Raw genomic sequence first — 20260 nt, forward strand, 5'->3', positions numbered from 1 at the left:
TTCAAATTAGATTTTAAATCATTTGAAATCGCTGAGAATAATATTAAATAGACAATAGGTGCATGAGCCTCCAGAGACAACACGGTTAGGACCCGGATTCAATTACATTACCCGGCACCATCTGTGCACAGTTCATTATTCGATATTTTCCCAGCCCCTCCGTATTTTCCCCGACCAGCAGAGTGAGTGCGTTACCCGAGACTGTGGAGGGGGGGGGGTCTTAACTATAATTTGCTATCTGTTAGTAAACACTCAATATTGCCCCTCTATACGTAAAAGAAATGCTCATTTTTAATGACATGTACCCTTCTCAAATTTCATAAGTTGATTAAAAAGCCCTTTTAGTTTTATTAACCATTATTAATAACGACGATAATTTTTAATTACCATGGGCCATTTTGTTGAAAAGTTTCATACAAGTGAAATTAACAAGTTCTCTTTTGTTAGACAAATTTCAAAACTGGAATTTGTGCTATACGGAATGGACGGAGAATATTTTGTCTCGGAAGTTTGGAGGTAACTTCGTGGTTTTTCACTCAATAAATGTCGCAAATCCCACTTTCCCTCGATATATGCGCCCCCCTCTCCTCCACAGGATTGAATCCCCTTCCGCCGCCCCTGGGAGAACGAGACAATGGACAGAACAAAGGTCACGTGGTTCCACAATATATATTCCACATAGTAAGATTATCGTTCATCATTCATCCTAGTGTTCTCAATTGCTTCAATGAGATTGGGAGAGACTGCCAGAAGCCAATCTAAATCACTCTTGTAGATTTCAGGACTTATGACACGCTGGTCGCCCCGTGTACGTGTAATAGCATACATTGTATTACTGCATAATATGTATGAGATGATGCAATAGACTAATACCTTTTTTTTTGTTCTTGATCTGACTAGTTTTAAGTTTTACTCTCCTTTTTTTCGAGAAAATAAGTAAAAGTTGTTATTCCGCGAGACAGCGGCCACTTAGACCGAAGAAGTCGTACGTCCTCAATTTAGGTCGACAGACGCAAGTTATGGTATATAACTATCACGATGGCGTAAAAGCACAACACTAACAAGCTTACGAACACACAGGGTGAATTTTATGCCGACGCATAGGCGTAGCAATAGGAGGATCAGGCAGTCCATTGAACAGGGACAGCAATATCCAGGCACCTCCAATATCCAGGAACCTCCAATATCCAGGGTCACCAAGTGTTCGTTCCAACATTTTGAGCCAATGGATAACAACAGTCAATCATGTTTATGCAAGAAATATTGATATTTGCAACCGTGTCTATGCCTCAGTTTGTTTTATCTCAAAGAGTTGACAACAAATGAATTGTACACTGCCCTCACTCAGGTACGGAACATCCGACCTGTTTTATTACAGTTATGTACTTCATTGAACCGTATTGAACTGGTAGTTCTTGAATTTAAAGCAAGCTTTGTCGGAAATGCAAAGCAATTAACAAACTAAAATGTCTATACACAGCTTTTCGTTTACTTTCATGCTCCGTGAAGAAATATTATTGCAGACTGTAAAACAATACAGACCTTCAGTTCATGTTTACACTATGATTGTTAGATATATCACATCCTGTAACTTAGAATATATGTGATATCACACGTCATTTCCCCCTAATAACCGGGTATTGAAACTTGACACTTTTTTAAGGTTGTAAATGTTTGGTAGGTTCACCCAAAATTGAGAGAAAAAGTGGATACATTCCTAATGACTGGAAACGAAGTAAGATTATCCCATTGATGAAAGTAATAATATGACGTCAAACTGATACCATTGATAGCTATACAATCCTCTTACACCAGCAGTCACGTTCTCAACCCTAAAGCTGCACCTTAGCACGAGCTCGCAATAGCTGTCATTATATTGAGTAACGTAATAGAAATAGAACCGAAGGTACCAGCGAGAAGACTTTAAACGAACGCCGTAAAAATACGGCCGACATATCTTTGCATCACGAGCATAATTTTAACAATAATAATGTCATGATTAAAAAGGAAAATTAAATAAATTAAACTTAACAGGAATTAATCATCATAACTGCTGTCATCATCAAAATGGAAATAACGTTCGACAATTACCACTGTCAACTAAATCCAGTGGTTACAAGCCTATGTAAGTCTATATTGGGATACGCTTAGAGATATGTATGTTCTGTTTTTATAGATAACGCTGATGGAACACTTTTGATATAGGATCTCTCTGATATTGATTTGCAAATAAGTTTGATACTTCAACAACGTCATATTATCGATGGTTCAATCATATAACATCAATAATATATCAAATTCTGTAGAAGCAGTATATGAGCAAAGAAGGGGAATTGTCCTTAAATTAGCGCATGCGTTAATGGTTGCTGTTTAATCCCTGTAAAAGGATTAAAAATATCATCAATTATTTTATAACGGTACTATTAAATATAAACCTAGGGATTTATATTTTGACCATGACAGCAATTTATATTCAATAGTGGTATAATCAATTCTGATAATTAAAGGAATTATGAAAATTGGTCAAGAAATTTTGAAGAGAAAAAGGAAAAAATAAAGGTAGGTATAAACTACAGTGGTGCTTTAAACATATCAATGGAAATCAAATCTACAATAATTGTACTAGCCTGGACATTATATCTTCATGCAGAAAGTTTGCTAATACCATTAGTGAAGAGATTATTTAGATCAAACTATTGACGGTAGTTACTTAACACCCTTGAATTACGTAAAACCATGAACGACGATTAATTTAATTAGCGTGACATAGTTCGTTTGAAACAACGTTTAAATCGTTTGTAATATTAAGTTAGGTTTGGCTCTGATTTACCTGTAGAAAACAAGAAACGATTTTTGTATCGGAAATAATGACTTATTTACTTTAATTACGCACAGGTGAGGGTGTATTTGTTCTGGTTCTGGGTATTCAACGCAAATGATAGACAATGACCATGGACGTCGCTAGAGGGAGGGGGTGGGGGTGTCTCACACCCTAATCTTGGTAAAACTGACGATAGTTGGAAAATTTGAGTGCCCCAGTCGGAAATTCCGACTGTCACACTCTAATTTTTGCAATAAATTGTGTAGATAACAAGATAAAATCTTATCAAAAATCAGAAAAAATATTGGATTGCTCAGTTGCTAAAACTGAGCAATTGAACAATTTTCTACAAAATGTTTAATTGACAACTTATCTTATCTCGTCCATTGGACATTTTTTGGCAAGATGTTCAATTGTTCACTTCACTCCAACTGAGCATTTGAAATTTTTCTGCACAATGTTTAATTGACAACTTATCGTATCTCGCCAACTCAACATTTTTCTGCAAAATGTTTAATTATTCACTTCATTCCAAATGCTCAGTTAGAATGAAGTGAACAATTTAATTTTTTTTTCATGATGAGTGATAAATAGCCCCACAAGCCCAAAGAAAATAATATTAAGCGCGCCGGGAAAAAGCACTGTATATTTTGGTATTTCACTATGTCGTCGAATACAGTTTGTTGAAAAAAAGTTTTCCCCTTTGTTACATTAACATAGCTTTTGTAGTCAGTAGTCTATGTAGCCTTCAAGCAGATAACTATACTCATACGCGTAGGAGCCCAATTGATCTGGGAGGGCTGTAACGAGTTGCCCGAAAATACAACCAACATTTTTCGCGCGCTCCGTGAGCGCTCAACATGTTAATGTTTTTTACATCGGTTTTTACATCGCATGCCAATAACATACAATCATTTGCCGTGTTAGTACCCTTCCATATTGGTTACAATTATTGGGGAAGTCGTTACAATAATAATGGTAATAATAATAATATCAGTTTAACCATTGAAAAACACATTACAAATTATTTTCCTTTCAGTAGGTGCCCGAAAAATTCTCATCATATTGCCCGAATTTTAACAACAAAATTTGGTTAGGGGGGGGGGGGAAACAAAAGTTCGGAACAAAAGTGCAGTCACGAAATATGGGGTGTCTGACTGACACTGACCGTATCGTTGACGAGTTGTGCTTGGGCGGAGGAGGGGGGGGGGGTACAAGGCAGCAGTTGGAATTTTCTGGCTCCAAAACCCATCCAGTTGGAATTTCAGCCACTACACCCCCAATCATCAGCCCTTAGCTACGTCCCTGACAATGACTGCGCTAAATAATTCCGCCTCTATCAACAACAAAAAATGAAGGAATATTGTCTTACAATGCACCTTTTTTTCGGGCGGGGTAGACTGGGGTGGTGATTGACCATCGGGGGATGTTCAACACGTTATTTTAACCACAGAATAATTTCGGCTGTTAATTGTTAAGCCGCTCTTTTTAATTTTTGATCGGTATCAGCGGTGTGTTTGCTTCCTCTCCGATCGATATATCAGGAAAGGCGATTAAAATGAAATTAACAGCTACTGTCATGTTATTGTTTACATCCGGGGATACGTTTTCTGGTATTTGATTTATTATACTTACTTATAACAAATGTCATTAGAAAAATTGCTTCTTTTTAAAAAAAGAATTCAAGCTGGCCTAGTTCAAGTTTTTTTAATTCTGGGTTGTGTTTCTGGTTGTTGATGTGACAAATAACCTAGGTCTTTGACTTTGAGAAGTAAATTGTTGTACGTGTTTAACCTAGTACCGTTTATTCCAGTTTATTAATATTAACAAATATTTTCAATTGGAATGTGTACTCACGTGAGTTGACGAAGGGTCAACGGGACAATACTTTTATCTTCCAATATCTGTTATCTCCAAAGCTTTCGGGAAGTCAGTTAGGTAAAATTACCTACAAATTTAACCACCTGATAAGAACTATCGTTATGCTATAGTTTAAAGTACATCCCGGTATACAACCTAAGTGATCCTCTTGAAATATTAAATAATCCTTCACAAGGAATCATTTTCTCAGCTCACGAAAAGATGAAGGTCTCTGAAAACTATTGATCCTGAATTGATGGTACATCACTTTGGATTACGAAATCATTGCAAAATATTCACAAACATTTCCATGGATGTAGAGCACGACGAGAATGTTGCAGTGTCTTATTGATGCCTTTGAAGTAAATATTATTTAACTGAATAGTTACACTATCACCAGCAGTCCCCGTACGTTCAATTGCTAGTGTTGGATTTAATACACGAGCAACGAGCCTATTCAAGCTATCTTAATACAATACTGTATGACTAACAGAACATCTCTCCCTGGATTGTTCACAGAGCTAAGGCCACGTGCGGTTCCTTCTCATTCAGAATGGGATTTACTCGTAAAGTTATGCTAATCTTACCGGATGTTTACTCGCATGTCGAAATTATTCCTGAATCACGTGTATGGCAAAGCAAAATACCCACTAATGATATATTCCAGTTTGATTCTGCCGAAAAAATTGGATCAATGCTCAATGCCGGTCTTGTTTTGAACCGGTACTCCAGGTTTTACAACTGAAAATGAAAGCTTATAGTCAATAAAATTGGATTATCGGTTAAAATTTGACCGATTGTCTGGTTAATAATCGGAGTTTTTCATTGTTAATCAAGGTTTTTGTTTGCCGACTTGTATCCATACATGCCAAATGTCCACAACGAGCAATATTTCGAAAGTCATCATGTTTAAATTATGTACATAAAAACAAGTTGGGCCTCTAACTCCCATCATAAACATATCGTTCAAACGAATGGTTGAGCTATAACTAAATTCAGCCTGTAAATGTTTAGTTATATTCACAACGTTAACGAAATGAAATCAGTTATAATCTCTCAAAATTTCCACGCCCCCAACCTCCAAGGAGTGGAAATAGCTTTTACGGTAGTAAGCTGTATATTACTCTGATTCCACCTTTGTTTCTCTTGATGTTTATATCTATGCCATTATGTTCTTTGAATATTTATTATTCTGAACATCAACAACTAATGAACGTCTGGGCGGCCCTTCTAATCTCAGATAAACATGGATGATCTAAATAATCCTACAACATCACCCTGACTATTCTGACCGTAATCCACAATCTTCATCTTACGAAACCTTTGTTATAAGCAGAAGATAGTTGTGTCCTTCTCCTGGGTGATGCAAACTTTATTGTCTTTAGAGGGCGCTCGTACGCTTTATTCACAGAGAAATGAGAACTGTGCGGCGATAACTGCTGGTATTGTTAAGACCAGTGCAGAGAAATGATTAACTTTGAATGCAACATGTTTTTAAGTGTATTGTTAGATTGATTGCTAGTCTGTAACGTTGGACTTCTTCGTTTTAGGCAAAGTAGATTATTATTTGTGTATTTAAAACAAATATTTCGGTTGATTTTGATAAATCTGTTATTCGCTTCAGGACTACTGTAGCAAAGTTGTTCATTAAAATTGTTAAGCTTAATTCAAACAGACAGTAAATTAAAGTTTCGAGGTTTCCAGTTCATCTTACTTCTTCAAAGGATTTAATCTAGAAAAAAACAGCTGGGTGAGGACAGGTTACAAACTTTGTGTACTTTATTAATTACTCTCATTAACCGACTTCAATCAGGATACCTTAATTTGATTAATTGCAATCTAATTTTGAAATTCTCTGAAGATTTTGGTTAACAATGTTTCCAGCCAACCCCCAAAAGAGGGGTAAAATATACTTTACATATACTCCAACAATGTTTTATTTTTGTTTATAGTAAGATATTGAACCGAACGTAGCCCAGCACTACAGGTAAATAATGGAACTTAACCACACCAATACATCCAGCCCTCCCCCTTCCATTCCCCCTTCTCTCCATTTTAATCTCCCCTTGAAATATATATGGTGATGCATATCTTACACACTAACAGTTGATCATGACGTCATATATGCTAATGATTCAAAATTCCCAACACCAATTCACTTCTCAGCAAAGCAACTAAATTTCACTTGTGCTAAACTTGAGCTTAAGTTCGTCTTATTCATTATCGTGTTTATTATCAGTGGGTGGTCTTATTAAACACTGACGTAAAAATAAGATCAGCCAGTTTTCCAGTCATATGTTCTCGTTATACAACCAAATACTCCTAATCGTCGTGCAAATAGACAGAGCCTTTCGTTTTGTCAATCTTGAACTTTGATGTGCGTTCGATTGTATTTGTTTAATCATTTAATGATTATTATCAGTACTTTGACTAATTAAACAAATACAAACTAAACTAGGAACAATCATTACCCTGTATCACTGAACTTTCTATCAATCTGATACTATTGCGTGTTTAGGATGAATTCCCACAATATGTCAGCTTGCGGTATATCATAAACCGCGGTGTTAACGAGACGATACATCTCTTTAACTGCGACAACCATGGGCGTCAATCCAGGGGGGAGGGAGGACACGTCCCCCCCCCCCACATTTCGATGGATGGGGGAATCGATATCAAATGTCCCCACACATTAGGAAAAAGAGTAGTGTCGTGGCTCTATTTGGTTACGGCTTACACAGCTTAGGATTCATATCCTCGAATATCACTCAATGTTGCTGAATGGAGAATTCCACCCAGATCTCGTGAGTTGGTACCCTGAGCGCTCCAACAATCTTAAGCTTAGTCTGCCTTTCTTTCGAGGCCAGTTCCATTCGTCGTCGGTTGAAGGGTATAGACAAATATTCAAGTCGATGAATCCAGTGGTACGGACTATGTTTGGTGAAGTCGAAGCTCTCTTTGCGGTTGCTCCTCGTCTCCTTCGCCAGTTCGACGGAAGCCGAGAGATCTTTTAGTGCTCTGAGGCGTTTGAAGACAAGGCTACGGAGCACCATGACTCTACAGAGGCTGAACCATGTGATCGTGTTCCATATTCACCGCGCAGGGACGTCGTTCGAGGGGGTTGTGGGGGTGTCTCACTCCCAAACTTGGTAAAACTGACGCTAGTTGGAAAATTGGAGTGCGACAGTCGGAATTTCCGACTGTCGCACTCTAGTTTATCTAGGCCTATTCATTTATCCCTGTGATTGTGCATGACCTAAACATTTTTTAAAAATTTCGGTCAAAATTGACCTTTAACCTGTCATATTTACCACGTTTTCCTTGCATCTTTGGGAAATTGTATCTCGCGATTCTTATACTCCACCGTACAAAACTTCGTATGATTTTGAATACTACAAAAAAATGCCTAATAGAACTACCGTCATAGGCGTAGGAGCCCAATTTGATTTGTGGGGGGGGGGGGGGGGGGTTGTAACGACTTGCCCGAAAAATATAACCAAAATTTTTCGCATGATAACATGATAACGTGCATATCATACAAGCATGCATCGGTCTTTACATCGCATGCAAATAGCATACAATCATTTTCCGTCTTATTACCCTTCAGTATTGGTGAGAATTGTTGGGTAATAATAATATCAGTTTAACCACTGTAGAACACATTGCAAATTATCTTTCTTTCAGTAGGTGCCCAAAAGCTATCAGCATATTGCCCGAATTTCACAAAAAAAATATTTGGTTGGGGCGGGGTAGGGACCAATAAGTTTGTGAAATGAGTGCCAGTGGGAACAAATGTATCGCAACAAGTTCGTAACAGAAGTGCAGTCGCGAAAGATTGGGTTTTCTGACTGACACTGACCGTATCGTTGACGAGTAGCGCGAGGGTGGGGGGTACAAAGCAGCAGTCGGAATTTTCTGGCTTCAAAACCGATTTTCAGCCACTGCCCCCCCCCCCCAATCATCAGGCCTTAGCTACGTCCCTGGGTACATGGTGGTTACATAGTACGCTCCGACCAGAATTCACCCGATAACCAGATGCAGATCCACCTAGTAACCGAGGTAACTTGCTTGAGGACTCCAACGAATAACCACTGATTTATTTTCATGCCTTCATCACTTTAGCCACCACTCACATGGGACCTATTCTAAGTCTGACGATACATGCGCATGCGTGAGGTCCTGAAAACATAATAAAAGTGGTTTGTCTTGCTATCCTTGTTTTCAAATTTCATAGAAATGTATTCTCGTAGACCTAGCAACCTGGTTTAACATGCTGGCGTTTGACGACTTTTGGCCAAATTTGCGCTAAGCTCGCTATACGAACTCGGATCTGGGCTGTGCCTAATTAGTTAGTTATTTAAATTATTAATAATGGCGTATGAGGAAATGCACCATTTTGTGGTATGACTCCCAGGACGGAAAGTCGAGAAACTCACATGCAGTCGCGGCGGATAGCTTCCTTCGCCTATATGTTCCGGGGAAATTTTGGGACATCGTTCCTATAGACCAGGGGTGGGCAACCTGCGGGCCACATGCGGCCCGCCAGTGATTTTTTGCGGCCCGTGAGTTGTCTCAAGAAAAAGAAAAAAATCAATCTAGTTTGCATCATCACCAAAAACGAGCTAGCTGCTTAGAATTTATCTGCACTAATGATGCTGTCAGGTTGGTATATTATCACCATTAATTATCAACTGGACTGTATTGACATTATGGTTTTGTGAATACAGATTAAGTACACACACCTATTGCTTGAACGCCCTCGGAATCAAAGGTTTGAAATCAACAGCAGGTTGTTGGTTAGGTGCGGCCCTGTCAATCTTTCACTCCTAAATCTGGCCCATTCATTCAAAAGGTTGCCCACCCCTGCAATAGGCCTATATCTGAGGCCCTGGGGTCAGTGGCGTCGTGCCCATTGGGGCCCGGGGGTACAGGCCCCCCCCCAAAAAAAAAATTGTCAAAGGTGTCATAAAATTTTGTCATAATTTAAAAAGAAAGTGTTTTCGAAATCGAAAGTAGACTAAATATTCAATTGCTCTTTGATGGTCGTTGCGGATTTTCCACACACCTCAAAGACGACATATCGGGATTAGTAATGCGATTACCTTCGAATATGTTTGTCCTAAGCTCGCGTTTGATACAGTCTCAATTAACCTGGAAAATAATCACTTCGTTATCGCGCGTTTTACCTTTGGTTTCGCTACTTTCGCTTTTTCTGCCCATGTCTTCAAACGGCATAGCTTTTTATTCACCCAGTCACCACTTCTCACGGGCATGGGCGGTGATCAGGGATCAGCAGAAACAAAAATGTTTCGATTTCTTTAATTTTGGGCGCTTCTGGGAGACGAGGAATTGGTAAACTGAGGAATAAATGGCGATAACTTCCTTCGAGAATATTTCCCAAAATAAAAAATTACAGGAAATTTTCATCAATTTTAGGGGTGTTGCTTACTGCCATAATGCACGGGAAGTGCCGCTTCCTGCAATCTGAGGGGTCTGCCAGAAGAAAAATTTTCTTGTACGCTGCGCGCCAACCGATGGTGGCGCTCCGCTTAGATAGTACTTATGGGCGGAATACTCGAATCGATCACGTCCCCCCCCCCCCACGTTTCAAATCGGATTGACGTCCATGGCGACACAGAAATCACACCATGAAGGATGAAATAAGCCATTACTATTACTGCCAGACATCAATATAGGTCAATGTTATGACCTTTAGAAACTGAGTCAAAGGGAGTGAAAACAAGAAAGGATTGAAATCTATTTTAAAAACAAGTCTATGAAGCAAACCTTCAAATTCACGACATAAAATTATAAGTAAAATAGAATCGGATATCGTCATCGATGTATTAATAAACATTCTCAGCAAATTTACACTTCCGTTTGCGTTTTAGGTAACAGTTTAAGGAAACCATGCAAACGGGCGTGACAAAGTGTTACCTAACAAAGGCCTCAAAGAAATGTTATCGCATATATATCAGCATAATGACGTTGTTAATACATAGAAACAGTCATACGCGGTATCCAGTGCAGTTGAGAACGAACGGGGAAGGGAAAGGACATTGTACGGGAGAAATGATTTCAGTAAGAATATATAGTGGCCAGGGGTATCGGTATCATTGATATACCAGTTTATTAACTCATCTTTAATTCACCAAATGAAATTCAATGAGGAAGTTAATCTCGAGTTAAGGTTAATATAATGAATGGAATCCACAATGAACACCCCTCCCCATCCCCCTCCCTCACGCGTGCAGAGACGTTAATGATTAACACAATGAACGTTGACTAGGAGAGATCCTCGAGGAGTAAGAAAAATACAGGAAAATTTAAAAAGTTTAAAATCCTGCCTGCATGGAGATGATTCAGATATAGCCCAAAATACGCTATAAAATCAGATAATGGTCACCGTGTGCTACATTGAGCAATATACTTCACGATCATTTTATTATACGCTCTTGAATATTTGGTAAATAGGTTGAATCTTTCAAAAAGCACTTGTTTCTGGAAAATTGAGATGAACTTGAAGAGAAAGTTTTAATTAAAGACTCACAGAGCGTTATCGACATTTTTATTACGACAAGATTTTTTTATATCCCAACCTCAACTATACCAGCCTCACCTGCTTTGAGAGTTACTGTATAGCCATAACCTTCTGTGCGACCTTGATGCAGGACAGGAAAAGAGTAAGAGGTTGAAATAACAAGTTAGTATATAGACTACATGTTACACAGAGATCACACTGTTGACAATATTTATCTGATTAGTTTTCTTTTATTGCTTCCATTGACATTACAACATCAATACATATCAATCATTTCATTATAAGATTCTACGATATGAACTTATGATATAGGAACAGATAAATGGTATGAATATGTTGTAATTGTATCACAATGAGAGACCAGGATCGCCTCCAAGGGAACAAGTGTGTTTGGTTGTAAACATTATATATTTGTAAGAGCATAGAGAAACACAGAAGATACCAAGAACAATACAAAGGAAAGGAATAATTATTTCTTTGGGAATATATAATATCATAAACAGATATTGCAACGCAATGATTTCTTCCATATTCATCGTTAGTCGGTGTTGGTATAGTATAATGTACTTATATTCAGTTTTGCGGGACGGGGCTTGGGTTATATTGGTAAACTTTATGGCTTCATAAAATCATATTGCCTTAAAGCAAATACGACAAAAACTGAATTACAATGAAGAGATAATGAATATTCATTAATCATCAACCAGCACCATTAATAAGAAGAAGAAGCAAAATAACGAGAAGAATGAAAGATATGTATGGAGAGCAGATCATCGCATTTAGGGTTAATGTTAAATATACAGAACATTATCTTCGTTACTATCATGTTAAAAGCTTACTATAATACGTCGAAGTCACGTGTTCCTATTGTCTTCGGAGAAACATCACTAGAGATCATCATATTGGAACAAAGAACTGGATTGAAAAACAATACATGTCATTGTTATAATTAATGTCTAAGACAATGTTTTAGTATGATTTTGAGTAACACAATCAATGGTATAACGGTAGACAGCCAGTCATTGTGATTATGATAACATTTAACAATATTCTTCTAATATTCACTGTATTACGCGTGAGTAGAATAATTCATAATATATAGGAGGAACGAATGAAAAGTAACTAAATCTTGAAAGAAAGTAAAATTAATGAATGGTTTAAGCAGAAAGCAGTTAAACAACTAATGACTATATAATTGGAGCAAGTATTAGTTAGAGTCTTATAATTGTTCTAAATCGAAAAAAAAAATCGGAATATAAAGAAATAAAAAAGATCTGAAATAAAATGAAACCAGTAGAATCATTTATAAGGCGCATTAACATAACAATGAAAGAATAAAATGAAAAGTATATACTATAGAGAGCCGATCTTTGTATTTAAGCTTTAATACGCCAAAATTATGAAATGCTAAAAGAATTTACTTTTAACGTTCTGCGTATATACCTTATTAAAGAAGATTGTTAATGAAGCAATTAATGAAGTCAAATGTAAAATGTCAAAACTTCTTCAAATCTACAATTCTTGTATCTAAACAAATATTCAAGAATCGATATCTCCAAAATCAAATTAATATTTGGCTAAAATGGGTAACTGACCTAAAGTGACTTGCTCATCGATTGCTTACCTATTACATAATATTTAAATGATCGATAGCTTACCTATCACATAATATTAAAATGATCAATAGCTTACCTATCACGTAATATTATAATGATCGATAGCTTACCCATCACATACTATTAAATATGATTTATAGCTTTCTTATCACATAATATTAAAACGATCGATAGCTTACCTATCACATACTATTATAATGATCGATAGCTTACCTATCACATCATATTAAATATGACCGATAGCTAACCTATCACATTATATTAAAATGATCGATAGTTTAGCTATCACATCATATTAAAATACTCGTTGGTTTGATTCTCCTTTAGTCTCACAAACAAATTGAAACTTTAACGTGTACATGATATTACTATATCCGTCTGACTATAGACGTGCATGCCAAATATGAAATATTGTTGACACTTGCCGTAACTATGGCGGGGTTTGGGTAAATGCAGACTTTGCGATTGGAGAGGGCCGTGCGTGTCCCTCGTAATTACGCCACTGACATTAATTCCAATTAGACAAGTCCAATAATTCAATTAATAGTAGTTAGTAGTGTATTAATAAAACAGAGAAATACATCAAAATTACAAAAGTTTACATTTTTTACAAACAATCAAATTTACAAATTCGTTTTTTTTTGTAATTCAAAATAAGGTGTTTGATGCACTTTAAAGATAACACTTCAAATTTATTATAACACTAGTTAGAGATATTTGGCAAAATTAACCCTGGAATGTCTTTATTTTCTTTGTGTTTTTTTTGTAACAATACTAACCGGACTATAGCCCAAACTAACTAGAGTTTCCTGGTAGCACATTTTTTTAAAGATATGGAATATATCATATCATAAAAATCTTATGTTAGACCAAAAGGCATTTTTCTTGACAACCCTTTCAAATTAATCTTAAATATACGTACACTCGATCTAGCATGGGTGGCTTCATGTACTTAAAATGCTCACCTAATTTGTTTTAAGCCTTTCAAAGCCCGATATTGATTGAGCGAATTCCTTCTTAAATGCTGTTATGGCAAACATTATAATAATGGAGAGTAATACATTTCATCTTAATTTATCCCCAAACACGAACAACGTATCATATATGGAGGGTATAATTTATCATAAATGCCTATATCGTAATTATGATTGTTATTTCGAGTTAATGAATACACGAGATGGAAAGTAGGTAAGGAAGAAGTGTCCCACATTTTAAATTGTTCATGCTAAAGTGCCCTTCTAAGTTATTGGTCATTCACAATCACATGAATAGGCCTAGGTAAATTAGAGTGCGACAGTCAGAAATTTCCACTGTCGCACTCCAATTTTACAACTACCGTCAGTTTTATCAAGTTTGGGGGTGAGACACCGCCCCCCACAACCCCCATTTTTAGCGACGTCCTTTTCTTAAACACACGGCGATGCACTGTGTCAGCATTCTTCCTAGTTTAATGTCTATGCATGTCAATCACATTTCCATGCGTCACGTGATTAAACACTTGTTCAGCTACAGTACATGTCCTCGTACATCACTTGGTTTCCCATTGAAATTATCAAAGAAATGTACCGCTGAAGGTCACCTTGACAATCGGTAAACGTGCATCTCTGTTTTACAACTATGTTAGCCAAGAAATAACAATTTAGGTTTCTTTCATTTAATTATTTAGAACAGCGCAAATCATCTTGGTTAATTGTTCATAATTTTTTTCATAATTATTTCCACACTCAACAAGACTATTGTTTAGCTCATAAATTCCTACAAAATCACGATGTTTGGGGTTCCTTTGATTAAATCTTATTTTTGAATTTTGATTTTTTTTTTTAATCTTGTAACAACAGTGTCGCGTTGACTGTTTAGAATGCGAAATGTTAAGGCTTATGTGGAGTTTAACGCTTAAGTGAAGAACGGCACAATTGAATAATTTAAGTTAGCGTCGATGAATAAAATGTTTCCTCAACAAAACTACTCTGATATAACTAACACGGTACGTGTTTTTTGCACCAAATAGTCGTTATCCAAAGCATTCTAAACAATATCGCGATTTTTAACGATCAATCAATGAACAATATTAAGAAGACGTTTTACGAATAAAACCACATTTTTGTACACGATTTACGAAATGACTTACTGATTTGTTAACATCCAAATAGACATTATAGTAATGTTTGCCTTGTTGGAGTCATATTATATCGTTGCATTTCATTGACATAACTTAGGGTGGTTTTTATTTTCTTCAGTTAAGTGTATTTCTCTTGTAATTGCCTATAAATTTGTTGGGGAATGTAATGTCAAAATAAGAACCTGTTGTTGGGACGGGTGTTATTTTAGAAGGAAATTCAAAAAAGTGTTGTCAAATATATAAACTCTTAGAAGAGGTGGGGGGGGGGTGGTATCAGGAAGGAGTTGTAGGGTAAAGTCGTTCATTCAATGACAATTGAAGAAAGAGCCATTGATATGACTATGTTATTACTTAAATATGACAACTTGCCTGTTAATATTATACATTTTTTAGGGGGGGGGGGGCAATGGGGGGGAAGGTAATGGAGGTTTGAAATAGTTACAATTATTTAGAATGTTAAAGATAAAGAAATGTATTAAATGGTGGAAGGTATTCAAATAGTTTTGTCATTGGTGGGGTTATAGGAAGGTAGTAGAGAGGTTAAGTAGTCACGCGATATCAATTAAAGAAAGTATACAATAGATACATTCAGCTGATTATATGAATATGACTACTTGTCTATCAATATTAGATGTGGAGGGTTTGCGGTAGTGTGAAATAGACATACAATGTCAAACAACGTAAATGTCTGATATTTGACACACGTTTACTATTTAATCGTCACAAATTATCAGTCTAAATTACTAACGATGATAAAGTATCAATCGTATATACATTATGAGCGATACGCAGATGCTAATAAGAACATCAAACATTTTGCTTTTGTGGTATCATGCTTTTTTATATCCAAATAAATACACAAATTGTTTTACGCCATATTTTTTTGATTTTATGAAGTAATGGATTGATTAAATCTTTTTTAAATTCTTATATATAATTACAAGTATTTATGTTTTCGACAAAAAATAATTATCCCTGATTAAGTTTGGAAAAGTTTCTAATCGTCATATAATCATTTTTCTTTCCCGGCCACGAATATCTTTTTATTTGACAAAAAATAAATAAAAGAAAAACATTAATCTTTACCATCTTCTCCATTAATGAAGAAATTGTGATATGATGAACTCGGACAGATGTGCAGAATACTGAAATTACGTCAACGGTTATCCTTCAAATAATAAGGTCTATGAAAAGAAAAAAAAAACTACACGGTTGGTCACGTATGGAAGTTGGAACGTGCATTTAAATATGTTACTGGAATTCACCATTATATGTTTGTATTAGTTGTTTTGTCATTATTATTCAAACCATTTAGGAAAGGAAAAAGACAATAGCCATCGCCTGCCACACTGTTTGCAAATACAAAGATTCAGTTAAAAGGTTTAGCACTGTCGTGGAGTGCATCTATAGTATTGCAAAACAGAAGGGTACCAATTTTATTTTCTTAATCGTATATATGCATTCCTGGAATTGCAAATGTTTTTCAGACCATTCTATACTTGCAATTAATATAACTGCGATATGCAAATAGGATGGACTGTGGACGCTGCTTGACTTACAATATTTCAGTAAAAGTAGTGTTATGTTCATAATTGGTGAAACAGAGAAATAAAACAAAAGGGTTGTTAGCATCCATTCAATTACCATATAAATATAATAACTCAATCTGATAATTGTAATCCGTTGGCCATAACAAGTTGGAACCAACCGTCAGAGAACTAATGAGTACTGGATACCAGGTTCAATAAACCGCCTGGATGGTAGGTAAAGCTACGCTTCTAAGGCAAGAAGTTCGAAACCGGTAAAGAAGGTCTTAATTTCACTGTTGGTAACTGCCACCTGTATCGAACAATACTAGTTGTCAATCTCGGTAAGCACGTCATACCCCCACAACAATGTCACTTTCCGTGTTTAACACTTCCGGTATCCACGCCATACTCCATCCGAGAATGGTAATAATGCTATCATCCACATGGCTTATTATACACGCAGAAAATAACGTAATATTTAGTCGATGCAAAATATAAGTGAATTGGTTGGATAGAAGCGCACGATCTGTATATGACTACGAATGTAACCTTTATATCGATTGACCTTAAATTTCCGCCTTTTCTTTGAAATCGCGTTCAGACAGCACTTACGTAGCTAAATTACTTCCTTATCGAGAGTACCTAAACAATGTGATAAGGCAAGAAGGGAAGCGTTCAGATTGACCTCAAAATGAAAGTATCTATTAAATACAGTTCCATTACGTTTATCAAATAGTATCACGGGTTTCACAAAGAAATGCTCACTGGCGTTATAATAGCGACAGATGTTACTTTCAGATTTTGCATTTGGATAATTTACCTTAAGTTTATTTTTTTTTTAATCTGTTAAATTGTTGTTTGTTTAACTAATATGATTCTCATTTATATTTTGATATCAGAAAGCTAGATATTTTTGTTATAGAAAATGATCGTCTGCGTTGAAATATAAACCCAGCGACGTCCTTAGTTGCAGGCAAACATAAATCCTGAACCGTTGAAAAATTGTTTATCACACAGCGAGTATTAGTCGTAAGGCAAAGCAAATTTTCAGTACGTTTGAAAACTTCGTCAGCCCGTAATTGCAAGACTGGGTTTAAGGGACCAACTTTAGATGAAATTTATCCCCTTAAAATGTTTGCAAAATATCGTAAATGGTACCACAATCAGAAAATTTTGAAATCAACGAACCCACAAAATCAACACATTTGCTACAATTGTTGTTAGATCCGGGGATTCTACGACTGTACCAATGAGCTCGACTTATTAGTAGATGTACGTTTACTAAGTTTTCTTGGTTGCTATATTACTTTGATTGTGTTAAAAGTCGACTTGTAAGTTGCTACCACAGCTATTCATATCACGTGGTTTTTAGTAAGACCAGAGGTCAGTTATGACTGCAGACTCCAGGCTACATAATAGTAAATCTCTTCGGTCGCTTTACTGATTTACACTTGCAACAAAATATACTTGATCATTATAAAGAGGGACCTAACATAAACATGTTACGAATTCAGTTCGTACAAGAGCATGTTATCGTTTATTCAGCCTTGTGTAATGTTACTACGAATACAGAGAGTTTGGAAGTGAATCATCTTGATATATAATTACTGGTCGACTTAAAATCATCTGCAAAGAAAATATTCAGATTAAAACGTTGGAAGTATTGAACTTTCCAGTCATTAGCAAATGCTTTAACTATCGCAAATGTTATTTTCGTTAAGTCTAGCCTTCCATATCATACCATACCTATTGTACATCATACTGCATACACAACTTTCTAAATTCTTATCACTATACTGTTTGTTCAATTCCACGTCTTTGATTGTCTATTTTACAGGTAATATAATTTGGTAAACAGAATGTTAGCTACTCGTATGCTTGTTCAGAACTGACCTCAACATGGTCGGGATTGTCTGGTTTCTATATTTGAAACTAATAGTGATAATATTGGGATACCGGATGAATAAAGGTAATTAAATATACTCAGGAAACGGTGTGAACATCCTATGTAGTTGTTTCAAGTTACACGATGTAATGCACACAATGGCGTATTACTTGAGCCCATAGAAGATAATACACTAGATCAATCTATGTGTATTGACTTTCAAGTATATATATATATATATATATATATATATATATATATATATATATATATATATATATATATTATATATATATATATGTATATATATATATATATGTGTGTATATATATATATATATATATACACATATATATATATATATATATATATATATATATATATATATATATATATATATATATATATATATTAATGGAAACTTCTCGAAACAGGAAACTATCTGTCCAGGGGTTGTAATACTTTGATTCTACAGGAAGTAATGGAGACATGTAGTTTCATTCCATACTGTGTGTGTATGTGGATTACATTATAACACATCGTAACAGGGATAAGCATGATGAACCGTTCCGCCATTTTGTAATGTTAAATTTTAGAATCTGGAAAGTAAACGAAATAGTCCAGGAGAGAAAATCGTCGTAGAAGAAATATTTAATTGACAATCAAAGAGAAAAATCACATTTCCATCCAGTTTTTATAAAATAAAAAAATCACAGTAATAGACTGCAGAGCGAGATGACGTTAGTTTCTACCTTAACGTAACAAGTAGGTTTGATTCGTATGCCCAGTCTATGCTGTACATTGCAAGAGGAGCTGTTTGATTTCAACTCAACCATAATGATGTCAAATGACCGTGACGTAGCAAGTTCCATAAAGTGAAATGAATACATGATATAGTTACATGTGTTTTATAACATTTATATCGTGATTCAAGTTGAAACTGATATGAAACTGTAAAATATTGTAAAGTAACTGTATGGTATGAATAACACTTAATTTAATTCATTTGTTTAACCACAACTGCACGATTACAACATATATTACTTTATTAAGTTACACTTATACAAGAAAACTACTGCATGGAGCCTATTGTGCTTGTAATGTATTGCATTGTACATAAAACTCGTGACTATGTTACATTGTACTTTAATTAGAGAAGTAATACGAAGATGTTAATAAAGAGTTAAAAGATGCAGTAAACTAAAACACCTTAAGGAATTAAATGAAAAGTGAAATACTGAGAGCATACCATTGCACACAAGGCTTACTTAATGTACAGAACATTATCAGCATTAATTATCATAATCAATCTTGTTAAATTATGTAAGCTCACGTGATCATATTGTCTTAAAAGCGAAGGCTTTACTTAGGACTATAATAACAACGTAGGGTAAATGAAGCCGATAAAATATTAACAAGAGCCCAACGGTCACTATGGTTCCTTGGTAAGTGGAATATTAAAATGCTGTATGCCATCACTCATTATCATACTATTTATGCCTACATGTACCAGCTACTAACCAACAACTGTATTCCAAGTTTGGATACAATCAGATATACTTAAAGGTTGTAGATTTATTGCAATAACAAATGTTGGACCTTCCAAAATATTGGGCCCAATAATAAAAGTTTGCCCTCAAATGATCCCAAAAATATTGCTCCCACAAATTCGGGTCCAAAGAACTTTGAAAATGAAAGTAAGGGCCTGCCGGCCCAAAAATAGGCCCTGAATAATTGGGTCCAGATCGCCTACATGTACCAGCTATTAACCAACAACTGTTTACCAAGTTTGGCTACATCCCGAGTTACGGTTGCGGTGTTGTTGCAATGGAGAAAAATGTGTGCTCATATGGTCCCAAATTATTGGGCTCCAAAAATTCGGGCCCAGA

General features: G+C 35.8%; 1 protein-coding gene and 1 long non-coding RNA gene across 4 annotated transcripts in view; one reads left to right on the forward strand and one right to left on the reverse strand.

Moving 5' to 3' along the window:
- Positions 1-20260, forward strand: part of LOC139977734 (uncharacterized) — a 475642-nt gene that overhangs the window by 306565 nt on the left and 148817 nt on the right. The gene's annotated exons all lie outside the window — the stretch shown is intronic.
- Positions 11433-18543, reverse strand: LOC139977778 (uncharacterized). Its single transcript, XR_011796688.1, has 2 exons — positions 16602-18543; positions 11433-16141 (listed from the first exon to the last, which is right to left on the reverse strand). It is a non-coding gene; the product is annotated as an uncharacterized lncRNA (long non-coding RNA).

This window comes from Apostichopus japonicus, chromosome 12 (genome assembly GCF_037975245.1).
Source record: "Apostichopus japonicus isolate 1M-3 chromosome 12, ASM3797524v1, whole genome shotgun sequence".
Taxonomy (NCBI): domain Eukaryota; kingdom Metazoa; phylum Echinodermata; class Holothuroidea; order Aspidochirotida; family Stichopodidae; genus Apostichopus; species Apostichopus japonicus.